Source organism: Meriones unguiculatus, chromosome 17, assembly GCF_030254825.1.
Source record: "Meriones unguiculatus strain TT.TT164.6M chromosome 17, Bangor_MerUng_6.1, whole genome shotgun sequence".
Classification (NCBI taxonomy): Eukaryota; Metazoa; Chordata; class Mammalia; order Rodentia; family Muridae; genus Meriones; species Meriones unguiculatus.
In genome coordinates this window covers 49,624,499-49,638,430 of record NC_083364.1, presented here as the reverse complement: position 1 = coordinate 49,638,430, position 13,932 = coordinate 49,624,499, and the positions used below count along the sequence as shown (strand labels likewise).

The 13,932-nt window shown below is 37.7% G+C and overlaps 1 pseudogene; it reads right to left on the bottom strand.

Annotated features, from left to right (window-relative positions):
* LOC110543969 (14-3-3 protein epsilon-like) overlaps window positions 1–11,975 on the bottom strand; it is a 45,893-nt pseudogene extending 33,918 nt beyond the window's left edge.
* Between the last annotated feature and the right edge of the window lie 1,957 nt (window positions 11,976–13,932).

The window sequence follows — 13,932 nt, the reverse complement described above, 5'->3', positions numbered from 1 at the left end:
CAAAATAGTTTTAAAATGTTTTTAAAAGAGAAGATAAAATTCAGGGTAGAAAATTGTCTCGAGCCCCTCAGTCTCTGAGGGAAGGTATTAGATTTGGTGAAGCACTTGGATTTGTTTTGTCAGTAACAGAAACTCCTGGAGATAAGAATGATTGGAGTAGAATTTTCTCATCTGTGCCTTAAGAATATTATTCTGCATCTAAGTGAATTGAGTATAAACAGAGGATATGAAGATGGGCAGATAAGTAACAAGCTATTATCAAGGTATACATGAAAGAGGACATGATTGAAATGGCTAGTAATAACACAAACTAACATAAATAAGAAGAGACAAAGGTAGAGACTAGAAATGTAACAACATAGTCATGAAGAAGAGTTAAAAATAGAGATGACATAAAATGATTGGCCTGCTCCTTGATCACCTCCCTCTGAGGGGGGAGCAGCCTTACCAGGCCACAGAAGATGACAATGCAGCCACTTCTGATGAGAACTGATAGACTAAGATCAGAAAGAAGGAGAGGAGGACCTCACCTATCAGTGGACTTGGGGGAGGGGCATGTGTGGAGAAGGGGGAGGGAAGGTCGGATTAGGAGGGTAGGAGGGAGGAGTTTATGGGGGGATACAAAGTGAATGAAGTGTAATTAATAAAAGTTAAAATAAAAGAATAGACATGATACAAACGCTGAGAACACAGAAGGGTGACACTATGTTCTTAGTTGAGGAAGATTTTATTTAAAAAGAAAGATAAAAAGACTTTATATTTAATTTTTTTCTTTAGCATGCATCTATTTCTTTTCATTTACTTTTTATTTTATTTTTTTTATATATAGAGTCTGCCTGTGTGGCCTGGCCAGCCTGAAAATCACAGTGTAGATCAGGTCGGGCACAGGTTAGCAGCAATCCCCTGGCTTCAGAATCCTGGGTTCTAACATTATAGAAATGAGCTACCATACCCAGTACAACATTTAATGTATACAAACAGCTATATGAAAATAGCAGGTGATCTATACTTAGAGATAGTTTCCTATGTCATGCTTCAAGTTGAATATAGATCTGATATTTCAAGCAGAAAGCTTCTTAAATGTAAGAAGTCTGTTATTAAAATACAGATATCCACTAGGATACATGGAACTTCATTAAGCCTTCAGATATAAATTTTAAGACAAATATGTTAGCTGAGATGCTGAGGGTCTTACAATGCTACATAAACAGTCATTAGTCAGCTCTGACCCCATTTTCTTTATTTCTTCAGAATCCTGATAAAGGAAGAAACAAAAAGGAATCATTTTCCAGCTGATTCCCTGGTGATGTCTCATCTGTCATGAATTACTTGGTTAAAATTAAACCATTCATTGTTATGAGGATTAATATGACTTGAAATTAAAATGAGCCTCCATGGAGGAAGAGCCTTTTATTGCTTGTATTTATGGGTACTGGAAACCCTGGGAGGTCACAGGAACACACAGTACTATAGAATTTGAACCTCTGAAGCAATGGCACAGATTTAATGTTCTATGCCTACAGAAAAACGAATACACTTCGTTTTGGTAGCTCCTTCAAGTCCAGAAAGGAGTTTTCTAAAGCTACCTAAGTCACACCCGCCCTCAGGACTTCGGTGACCTTCTGGTCAAAAGTCAATCAGTAGGCTGCACATCAAACCTGGTCCTTCTGTTTTGTCACTTTGGTTTACTATTTTTGTTGTTGGTGGTGGTTGGTTAGCTTTTAAGGAAAGGTAGAAGCATATGAGATGAAATATATCTGCTTAAATACTAAAACTTGAACTTTAAATGTGTAAAAATTCTGATTTGGGCAAGGAAAGGTCTGGGCAGAGATGGAGGTTGATATTTTCTTCAAACAGTGCTGAGTAGACACATAGCAGATATCTTGTACATTTTACTCACTGATGTTACCAAACAAAATACAGTAAAAGGAGAATGAAAACCATGAAAATGAACATCTTTAAATACCATCATATTTGCTTATCATATGTCTTAAAACTTACAAATGTACTATTGGTATATAAGAAATATGGATACAGTACTTACAAAGTAATCTGTGTGCATTTTTCATTTGCACTTGCTTCCTTGTGTGTGTTTGTGTACGTGTGCATTAGTTTGTTTGCTTATGTGTATATTTCCACGCTTATGCACGTGCCTGTGAAGACCAGAAGTCAGTGTAGGTAGCCTTTCTCAACTATTTCTCCAGCTTATTCTTTTGAGACAGGGCCTCTCACTGAAGTTGTGCTCACTGATTTGGACAGACAGACTGATCAGCAAACCTCGGTAATCCAGGCTCTGGCTCCCCAGATCCAGGATTACAGGTATCCCCCACTGCTTCTGGCTCTCATGTGGACGCTCGGGGCCTGAACTCACGTCTTGATGCTCATGTGGCAAGCACTTTACCAACTGAGCCATATACTCATCCCTGAAGCAACATTTTAGTAACTGTTTTTATAACTCTGAGGTGGAATGTTATGCACAGTGACAGATGCTTGAAATCTCAGCACTTGGGAGGCTGAGTGAATTTGAGATAAGCTTGTGTTACATAATTAGTAACTCCATATACAACATAATGAGTACTAGGCTAGCTAGGAACACATAGCAAGATTCTATCTTAACACAAACACCACACACACACACAGACAGACATACACACCAAAACAACAACAATGAAACAATACATTTTCAAAAACAAATACATTTTTCAGTGGCTACGTTTTTAATATAATTTTTATTAATTACACTTTATTCATTTTGTATCCCCCCATAAGCCCCTCCCTCCTCCCCTGCCGATCCCACCCTCCCACACGTACACAAACACACACAAGCAAGCAAGTGCAAATGAATAATGCACACAGGTTACTTTGTAAGTACTGTATCCATATTTCTTATATACCTATAGTACTTTTTGCATGCATGCCCCTCCCCAAGTCCACTGATAGGGGAGGTTCTCCTCTCCTTTCTGATCTTAGTCTATCAGTTCTCATCAGAAGTGGCTGCATTGTCATCTTCTGTGGCCTGGTAAGGCTGCTCCCTCCTCAGGGGGAGGTGACCAAAGAGCAGGCCAATCAGATTATGTTACAGGCAGTCCCTCTTCCCATTACTATGTAACCCATTTGGACACTGAACTGCCATGGGCTACATCTGTGCAGGGGTTCTAGGTTATCTCCATGAATAGTCCTTGGTTGGAGTATGAGTCTCTGGGAAGTTCCCTGTGTTCAAATTTTCTTGTTCTGTTGCTCTCCTTGTGGAGTTCCTGTCCTCTCCAGCTCTTGCTATTTCCCACTTCTTACATAAAATTCCATTCACTCTGCCTGACAGTTGGCCATCAGGCTCAGCATCTGCTTTAATAGTCTGCAGGGCAGAGGCTTTCAGAGGCCCTCTGTGGCAGGTTCCTAGGTTGTTTCCTGTTTTCTTCTTCTGGCTTTCAGAGGCCCTCTGTAGCAGGTTCCTAGGTTGTTTCCTGTTTTCTTCTTCTTCTGATTTCCATCTTCTTTGCCTTTCAGGATGGGGATTGAGCATTTTGTTAGCAAAAAGACACACATGATATATACTCACTCATATAAACAGTGGCTACTTTTTAGTTGAATATACGTCCTATCATTCTTTATTACTATAAACTGTAAGACTGAAAAAATGCATGGCTTCAAATACTAATCCATTATAATTTGAAGTTTGTGATTGGGTGAGCTACTTTTCATAAAGCAAAGAACTATCTTCCCATGTTTTGACAGTCTTGATACCCTTACTGCACTGCGAATCTACCCTTTTCACACACAGTTTAATAGTAGCTCAGACAGGAAGAAAGTGTTCTACCCACTCTGGCAGTTACCTGAGGAGCCCAGGTCAATATATCACAGAGATACTTGCGACAATGTTGATTGCAGCAGGAGTCGTACTAGCTAAAGTAATGAAGTCAACCTCACTGAGTGTCAAAAAAAGAAGGAATAAAGAAAGCGTGGTATTAAAGTGCAGAAGAATTTTACTGGGGCATAAGAACAAAATTATGTCAATTTCAAAAATAGGCTAGAACTATGATTGTCATATTAAGCTATTTAAGTCATAGAGAACAATATCCTGTCAGCTTTTTCTCTAGTTTGTGGATCCTAGAATTTATATAAACTTAGGTATATATACATATGTATACATATATACTTAAGTATACACATATATATATATGTATATATATACACACACTTAAATACATGTGTGTATTTGTGTGGGAATGGCATGACAATAGAAACAAAGCTACCTAGCTACCTAGGAAAACAAAGGGGACTAACAATATGGAGGAGGGTGAAAAAAAGGAAGTTTGAAGCATGGTAAAATATACTATATTCTTATATGAAATGTCCTTATGAAATCCAGTACCATATACAATAACTATTGCCGATAATAGTGCAGCACATATCTGAAAAGAGTCTTTATATAATTAATAGTAAATAAGGTTACTGATAACAATAATAGTGGTAATCATTTTCATTAAAGTAGTCAACATACTTTTTTACCTAAAGAAGCAAAGCCCGCAGAGCTGGGCGTGAGGCTGGGAGATTAGACTTGGAGGAATGTGGAGAGAGGTAAAGGTCTGCCCTTAGCCTACCTGCTTCTTTAGCAGGAGTGGCCTATGATTTCACAGGGAACACCTGGTGGGGAGGAGTAAGATAAAACAGATGAGTTGAGGAAGGGAGGTTAGGAAGGAAATATCTGTGTAGTCCATTGGAGATGGAGTTGGAGAAAGGGAGACAAGGGGAAAAGGGAGGCCTAAAAAGATGGTCTGCTGCAGAGTGAGGAATGAGACTGGGAGATTGGATTTGGAGGAGTTGAGGGAGAGGTGAAGATTTGCTGTTAGCCTACCTGTTTTCCTAACCAGAGTAGCCTATATGTTCTCAAGCTCTCAACTATCTTTTATACATCCCAGTAGATGTCAGTCTGTTCTTGGATCAGCTGCTGTCAGTAGTCACTTTATGGAATTAATCTTGAATTACAATAAATTCACTTCGTAAAAAAAAAAAAAAAAAAAAAAAAAAAAAAAAAAAAAAAAAAAGAAGCAAAGCCCTTGGTTCCCGTGGATGTCGTAGCACAGCTGGCTGGAGGTGTGGTGAGGTGAAGCTGTGGATGATAGATACTACACTTTCCTCCCAAGACCTGGGTCATTTCCTCATTTGCCAAGTTTGCCCCCCTGCAGCATGTCTGCTCTACTGCAACCCTATCATACCATGCATCTTAGATGAGAGAGAATTGCAGCTTCACTGAACCCCTTCCTTACTGTTTTACTAACAAGATGCTTGATGTGTAAGACCAAAAACAGGAAGGAAAAATAAGAAAAGAGAGAGAAGGAAGGAAGAAAAAGAAAGAAAGAAAGAAAGAAAGAGAAAGGAAGGAAGGAAGGAAGGAAGGAAGGAAGGAAGGAAGGAAGGAAGAGAAAAAGAAAGAAAGATAGAGTCACACTAATGTAGATAAAGATTGTTTTTGATTCCCCCCTTTTCACATTCTCACTCAGATAACCTACCTACCAGCAGACACAAAGACTTCTGAATGCCTGGGGCTAGGCAAATATATTCTCCAAAGTGCCTGCATAACAAATTAGTTTGAACTAAGCCAGTCTCTCCTCTCAAAGACAGCATGTGCCTCAGAAATCCCTGCTTACTGACACCTCCTAAATCATTCAACGATTATTAAGCCATAGTAATGTTTATACCCACTCTATTTCTGCTTTGTCTGCTTATTCAAAAAGACATATACCAAGTGTGTGGAGGTGCATTTAGTTAGTAACAAACAAAAAGAGATTTCTTAGTAGTAATCTACTGCCTGAGTTTACATGCAAAAATATCATTGTTTTGCCAGAATTTTTTCTTCCATTTCTTCTTTAATTTAAGTTTTAAAGAAAATATAATAAAATATAATGCCATTGAAAAAACAATATATAAATACTAACCTAATAGCAAAGCTCATTGAAAACACAGGACCCTCTTGATGCACCACCACTTCATGTGTGACCTCAAGACAGCATACATGTGATCTTTCAAAGGACCAGCTGGAAATTGCCTTATCAAAAGACAGGACCAAATTATAAGTCAGACAATAGAACATATACAAAACCCAGCAGCTTTCTGAAAGGACCAGAAACTAGAAGACCGCCTACAGTGGCAAGGATTAAAAAGAAAACCCTGGCATTCTGCGGTGATCTACCTTTGTGTCTCTTACAGCCATCTCAGCCTGGCATCTCACAAATGCCAGAGATGAAAGAATGTTTCTTTTCTTTTTTTTTTAAAATAAACTTCTGGTAATCCCTTCCTGGCACTGGGTTACTTTAGTAAGTAGTAGAAATATTTAAAAATAAATGCAAAAAGAATGCCTGCTCAATGATGCATCTAAATAGAATATGTTTATTCACACAGAGAGGCCACTTTATGGAATTACACTCAGTGCTGTACAAATTAAAGCCCAAAATAAGACAACATATTATCAAGGGCCTATACTTATTACTCTATATAATTCATAACATAGCAGCTTTCAGGAAAATTACATGTTTCTATAAAAAGTCAACCTACAGTCTTTGGATAAGATTATCCCTTTGAAGCTACATGTTCCTAAACCTAGGAATTTGGAGTTTCAAAATTGCTGTAAAATGAAATACTATTTTTCAGGTTATTCCCTATCAGGTTCCTGAATGAACATCTTGTCCGAAGTTTCATTTATCAGAAAGCACAGCATAGAACAACATTTTCTTTGAAGATATATCATAATAATAATATTGGTAGAAAGGTAAATACCTTTTTCTCATAAACATGTACATTCATACGTTGTCAAGTTTACAAGAAGAGACAGGTTTAAGTGGACTATTTGTCCTTTAACTTAGAGAAATGAAAGTAAGATGTGAAGGTGGGCATCTACAGGACACATCACATTTTTATTTATGCCCATTTATCGTTAAGCAATAACCACGTCACCCTGAGTCTATCTGCTCTAGCCTGAATATATGGGTCCTCCTAAAACTTATACTGAAACCTAGCCAAAAAAGTGTTGATGTTATGAGTGGGGGCTTTTGGAAAGTGATTATGAGGTTTAGTGCCCTTAACGGAGAAGGTACAATGAGCAGCTTTCTCTCCGTCATGGGAAAACACCATAGAACAGTGACATCTTTGAAGAATGAGGAGAACCGATAGCAGACACCAAATTTGCCCACTTTGATCTTAGCCTTCCGAGGCATTAACACCTTGATCAATAAATTTCTAATTTTTTATAATTGTGCAGGTTCAAGTATTTTGTTAAAGGAATGTGTGCTGTCTGAAATACTTTCCAAAAATTGATAAATGTTTAATCAGAAATAATTTTCCATATGTACAATGTCTGTTCTTCTGTGGTTCTCATACATCATTTTAATACACATTTTAATCCATGTTTATATAAGCACACTTAAAATTTATTCTTTCACACTTTACTAAGTATATATAATGAATTTTAGTTCTTTTCATTCCTTACTACTCTGCCTTTTTCTCCCATTCTCTCTCATACCTAAACCCATCTTTTCCAAACAAACATACTTACTACTTGTGTGTGTGTGTGTGTGTGTATGCATGTGTGTGTGCTTGTGTTATTGCTGCTTACATAAACAGAGGTGGGAGATTATTTAATAGAGCATAAGACAACTTATCAATAGGTTTATCATTGAAGAAACTAAAAATCTCCTCCATAGCAGCCATTAATGTCCAATAGTGTCTCAGTGTGCAGTGGGACCACATCTATGCTGGGACATTGTGAATGCATAATGCTATGCATTACGTTGTAAATGTAACCACAGATACAGTGAGTTTATGAGTACGAAGCCTGGGGTATGTTCAAAAGACATCTTTTTGCTGCACATCTCTCCATCCTCTGACTCTTATATTCTTTTTTGTCTCTTCTGCAATATTTCATAAGCCTTGGAAAGATGATGTAAATTATTGAAACTTTGATCAGGTATAAGTTTTCATTACTGCTTGCCATAAAAATCTTCTCCAGCAAATGCAGAGAACAGCACTGATCTATGTATATAAACGTGAGTTTTTAGTAGGCAGTTTGACAATGTAACCATTAAGCAAAACAGTAACAGTAAATTTCTCCCCAGGCCTTTGACCTCCTCAGACATGTACAAGTGACTGTATTTACAGTATCAGTTGTGAGTTGTCCTCCATGCAGTTTTGCTCATGTACATTCAGGAAGCAGCTGGTTACCAATATAACAGCCATGACACCATTGTACCACAAGAGAGAGCTTGTTTGGCGTGTCATTATTATATTGTAGCTTGTGTGTTTTGTAGCTTGGTCTCTCTCCTAGCAGCCTGTATAGCACCTCCTAGCACTATAGGGTTAACCTGTAGAGAGGAAGCTTCTAGCTCAGTTTGCTTGATTTCTCGCTGCCCTGTGTGATGCCTTCAGCAACAGGGTCTTGCCATCTCATTATGATAGGCAATCAAGAGCAATAACAATAGTTTTGAGGCCTCTGGGGTCGCCTTCATCAACATCTTATAGCTACTTTGTCAGGCTCCCAGGCTCTATCACAATCATGGTTATGTTAGTTTGCAAAGCTCTTTGAAGTGTTTTTGAGGCATATAGACTTTTGAAGTAAGTCCTAATGATTGTTTGGATTTCCTCAGTGTCTGTAGTTATATCCCCCTTTTCATTTCTGATTTTGTTGATTTGGGTGGTGTCTCTCTGCCTTTTAGTTAGCCTGGCTAAGGGTTTGTCGATCTTGTTGATTTTCTCAAAGAACCAGCTCTTGGTTTCATTGATTCTTTGAATTGTTTTATTTGTTTCCAATTGATTGATTTCAGCCCTGAGTTTGATTATTTCCAGCCGTCTACTCCTTCTTGGTGTGTCTGCTTCTTCTTTTTCTAGGGTTTTTAAGTGAGCCATTAGGGTGCTTGAATGAGCTGTCTCGAATTTCGTCTTGAAGGCACTTAGTGCTATGAACTTTCCTCTTAGCACTGCTTTCATTGTGTCCCACAAGTTCGGGTATGTTGTGTCTTCATTTTCATTGATTTCTAGAAAGACTTTAATTTCTTTCTTTATTTCTTCCCTGACCCAGCTGTCATTTAGTAACAAGTTGTTCAGTTTCCATGTGTGTGTAGGCTTTTTGTTATTTCTGTTATTGTTGAGGTCCAGCTTTATTCCATGGTGATCAGACAAGATACATGGGATTATTTCAATCTTCTTGTATCTGTTGAGGCTTGCTTTGTGACCCACTATGTGGTCTATTTTGGAGAAGGTTCCATGAGGTGCTGAGAAGAAGGTAAATTCTTTTGTGTTTGGGTGTAAAGTTCTGTAAATGTCTGTTAGGTCCATTTGATTCATGACCTCTGTCAGAGACATTGTTTCTTTGTTTAATTTCTGTTTGGTTGACCTGTCCTTTGTTGAGAGTGGGGTGTTGAAGTCTCCCACTATTAATGTGTGTGGATCTATATGTGCTTTAAATTTTATCAATGTTTCTTTCACAAATGTGGGTGCCCTTGTATTTGGGGCATATATGTTCAGGATTGTGATGTCTTCCTGGTGGAATTTTCCCTTGATGAGTATGAAGTGTCCTTCCCCATCTCTTTTGATTAATTTTGGTTGAAAGTCTATTTTATCAGATATTAGAATGGCTACTCCTGCTTGCTTCTTGGGTCCGTTTGCTTGGAAAGTCGTCTTCCAACCCTTTACCCTCAGGTAATGTCTATCTTTGTGTCTTAGGTGTGTTTCTTGTATGCAACAGATTGCTGGGTTTTGTTTATGTATCCATTCTGTTAATCTGTGTCTTTTTATTGGAGAGTTGAGTCCATTGATGTTGAGAGAGATTAATGACCAGTGGCTGTTAGATCTCTTGATTTTGATGTTGGCTGTGGTCATATGGTTGTGTGCTTGGTTGCTTTTTGTTTTACCCTCTGGGGGGGGGGAGCAGCCTTACCAGGCCACAGTAGAGGACAATATATCCATTCAAGAAATCATGCTTCTCATCAGCTAGAGCTTAGATATCTAGTATCCAGGGAAGGGAAGGAATAAGTTTCTGGTAAAGATACTTAGGTTGTGGTGCTCTGTAACATCAGCTCTTATAAACTAATATGCTCTGTTTTTACGTTTTTCTTTTCATTTCTTCATTTATTTTGTGTGTGTGTGTGTGTGTGTGTGTGTGTGTGAGTGTGTGTGTGTTTGTGGGCATGTGCAGGTCAGAAAACATCCAGGAGAATCTGGCTCTCTCCTTCCATCACGTGGGTCCCAGGGATTGAAATCTTCGGGTTTGGAAGCAGACATCTTTACGCATTGATTTATCTTGCTGTCCTCAAGTATTAGTTTGTACATAAAGTTGTATGCTCAGACAACTTTAATGCCAGTTTCTGGTTACCTGTACAAGAAAATTAGAAAAAAAAAATAGTTTCATCAAATACTTTATTGTATATTTTTAAAATCATGAAATGCTATGTGATCTAAGCACACCATGTTTTCCTGAACTTAACAACAATAAAACTCACATCTATCGCTATATCTCATGACTATGCGTGTGTGTACTTGCAATATGCATACCTGTGTCTAAATGTGTGCATAGCTGTGTAGTGATGCACATGAAGCACATAGGAGGGTCTCAGGTGGCCTCTTCATTACACACCACCTTATTTTTTTTGAGGCACAGTCTCAATCATATAAATATAAATTATACATAAATATAAAGCACTAACAAGTAGAATCACATGTGTTTGGACAGAGATGTTCACCTATGATAAATGTGTTCAATTTTTATTTTATCACTCAACAATACTTTGACATTAATTTATATTGTATTGCCTCTTTTTACTGATGTAAAATGTCACCTTGCATGAATATATCTCAATTATGCTTTTGCATTAGAATGAAATTTTAGGGTCATCTGTTTCTTGTTTTTCTAGTATCAGTGCAATCAATTTTCATAAACCCACAGATACACATATACTGTTTTATTGTGCAATGAGGAAAAGTCCTCTACGATATATGTCAGTAAATAAAATTGTTGGCATTACTAGTTGGAAAGGTCAGATAATATTAAAAAAGAGTATTATGTAATAGAAACTCTGTGATCAGACTGCCTGGGCCTAATGCTGGTTGTAGAATCTTTGATCATTAGCTAAGTATCCTAACCTCTCTGTGTCAATTTCCTCATTCAATAAATGATGAAATCTGTAGCATTTAATTCACAACCTTATAAGGTGAGTTAGTATTTCTATATTTAGAAAACTGCCTTATTGTAAATATTCACTGTATTCCTACTCATCAGGGATTTAAGAATGTAGGACTCCTGTTAATTCACTAGGTACTACAGACTTATTTGCTCTGTGTGTGTGTGTGCTTGTGTACATGCATGTAGATATAGTTTACTTAATCCAACATAAATATTTAACCTGATAATTCTCCTTCTAAAGGAATTTCATATTTTACCTATTTTTGCCATCATCCCCATCACTAAGTAAGCATTGTTATATAGGTGGTATTTGGTGTCTAATGATTAAAATTTCTTTCTAGTTATGTGAAATATAGGTATCTCAAAAACAAGAACAAATCCCAAATTTGAAATAAAACCAAATACACAGCCTTAGATTATATATTCATGTCTAAGGCCTAATTAATGAATATTTCTACACTACTTCAAAAACATCAGCCTTACTGTGTACAGTGTTCCCAAGACATAAAAACTGAGACTTTTCCCCTCAGGAAGATTTAAAAGTGGCTGTGTTTCTGAGAAAGGATTAAGGGACTCGAAAGAAGAGTTTATAAGTGTTACAACATGCCTGAGTAATATGAGTTGTCAGTAAATAAATATGTCAATAACCGTAGGAGTGTTGTCCTTCACCTCCTTCCACCATCCGCTGTGTCATGTCACAGGAAGGCAGCATCAGTGCACCGCTGAGTACGGAAAATTCTCCAAGGTCATGGCAAAGTATGTGAGAGTGAGATACACTGTTCAAGACTGAAGTGGAAAAAGGTTCTTCCATTCTGCGTCTCCTCCCTGCTGGGATGACACCAATCATACTCTTTAGTCACTTCTTTAGTGTTCGTCTTTAATAATCTGTAACCACAACCTGTCATTACAATCAAAGGACAAAATCAAACATAAAAGTGTGAATAGAGGCTACATAAAAAAATAATCAGTTTGCTCATCACAGAGTCCCTGGCGGCTGCCTTAATTCTTATTCAGCCCCATGATCTCATCTGTTCTGCCTGAGGCTTCACCTCTCACCCTTCTTTCTGCAGTGACCAGATAGCCTTTGCTTTCTTCCACATTGTCACCTACAGGAAAAATCGTGGATTCAAGTGACCGAAAGTAATTTCCTCAATAAGCTTGTAAAAACAAGATGGCAGCATTCTTCCCTAGAGTCAATAACTGTGACATGCTATTCAAAGCACTGTACTTGTGGGGCTGAGGTAGAGCTCAGTGGTGCAGACTTTGCCAGCACAGCAAAAAGAATTTTACAGAGTCCGAGATCTTGTAGTAGAGGCAGAATAAAGTTGTCGAACATTACTCTTATAAAACAATAGGAAATGGGATGCAAAGTGTACTAATTCACAAACTACTTGAGCTTGAAGCTTTCAAATTCCACATATAATGCATATATGTACATACATGCACACATACACACACACATATCAAATCTCTCATATATTTATTCGTACATTATGTAGTGTTAAAAGTCATCTTAAAGGACAAGTATTAGTTTATTTACTTTAAATCAAAGAAATATGTAAAAACTGAAGTCAGTACTGAAGCTAAACCAGGAGGCATGGCTGGTCTCTTATAGGCTGTAAAATGGTCTCTCATAGACAATCTCTGATGAACAGTTTCATTTTGATTGCAATAAACATGGAATTAAATAATTGGAGCAGTTCCCACTTTTTGTAGTCCATATGCAAGAGCAGAAACCCCTTCTCCAACCACGGGTACTATTGCATAGTTCACACACGGATTATGTGACCTTTAAATGTCCTTGTGAAGTTTCTAAGTCTCTTAACAAAGCTAAAGTCCAACCCTGCTTATATACTAGAATCTTGGGAACTAAAGAATATTCTAGTGCCCACAAAACCTGAGAGATTCAGATTTTCCTGGCCAGTGTAGAATACGCTATTTATTTATATGCTATAAAATGATGCTTGAAAGCTCTCTGGATGATTATCTGCAATGATCAAGAAAAGTTTTTCCCAGAGTCTGTGATGCATGATCAAATGCAGATTCCTGCTTTGTCCCTTCACATTAGTGCACAGACCAAATGCCTAGAACCATTCAGTGAGCAAATCAGGCAGCAGACTTGAAAGGAATTGAGTAAATACTGTCTCTCCTTATTAATCCCCCTGGCTAGACTTCCACCCAGTGGATATGGACCCAAGCTGGTACATCTTTTAGACACCAACATGAAGGGCAGAGGTTGTCTGGGAAAGCTATACTAAGATGCACAGATTCCATGGTGCTTAGTACACTCAGTGGGAACTTGGTGAGCCTTTTAGAAAACCTATGGATTTCCTAATCATGCCCTAAGGGCTGAATTTTGGCAATAATCATGCCATTTTCACATTGTGTGTAGATGAAGAAGCAGGATTACATGGGTGACTAACAGCCTCATTCTCATCGTTATGTCCCATCTGCCTCTGTTTCAGCAGCTGTGGGTACCAGACTGACTCATTTCACTCTGGACCTTGACATCTGCACAGTCCCTTTCCTGTAAGTGTGCATAGTTTTGTAACTTATCCATTAGTTCTACAAATATTTTTTCAAACCTACATTCATGTTTTACACTGTTATTTATTGCATCTGAGAATTGTATTAATTCTATTTCTACTGCCAAAAAAGGAAAAAAAATCCATTTCAAAGAAAAGTGAGGAAGACTATTAAATGTTTATATAAAAGCACCTACTACGAGCATAAACGTGGTTAAATGAGAAGATGACATTTTATTACAG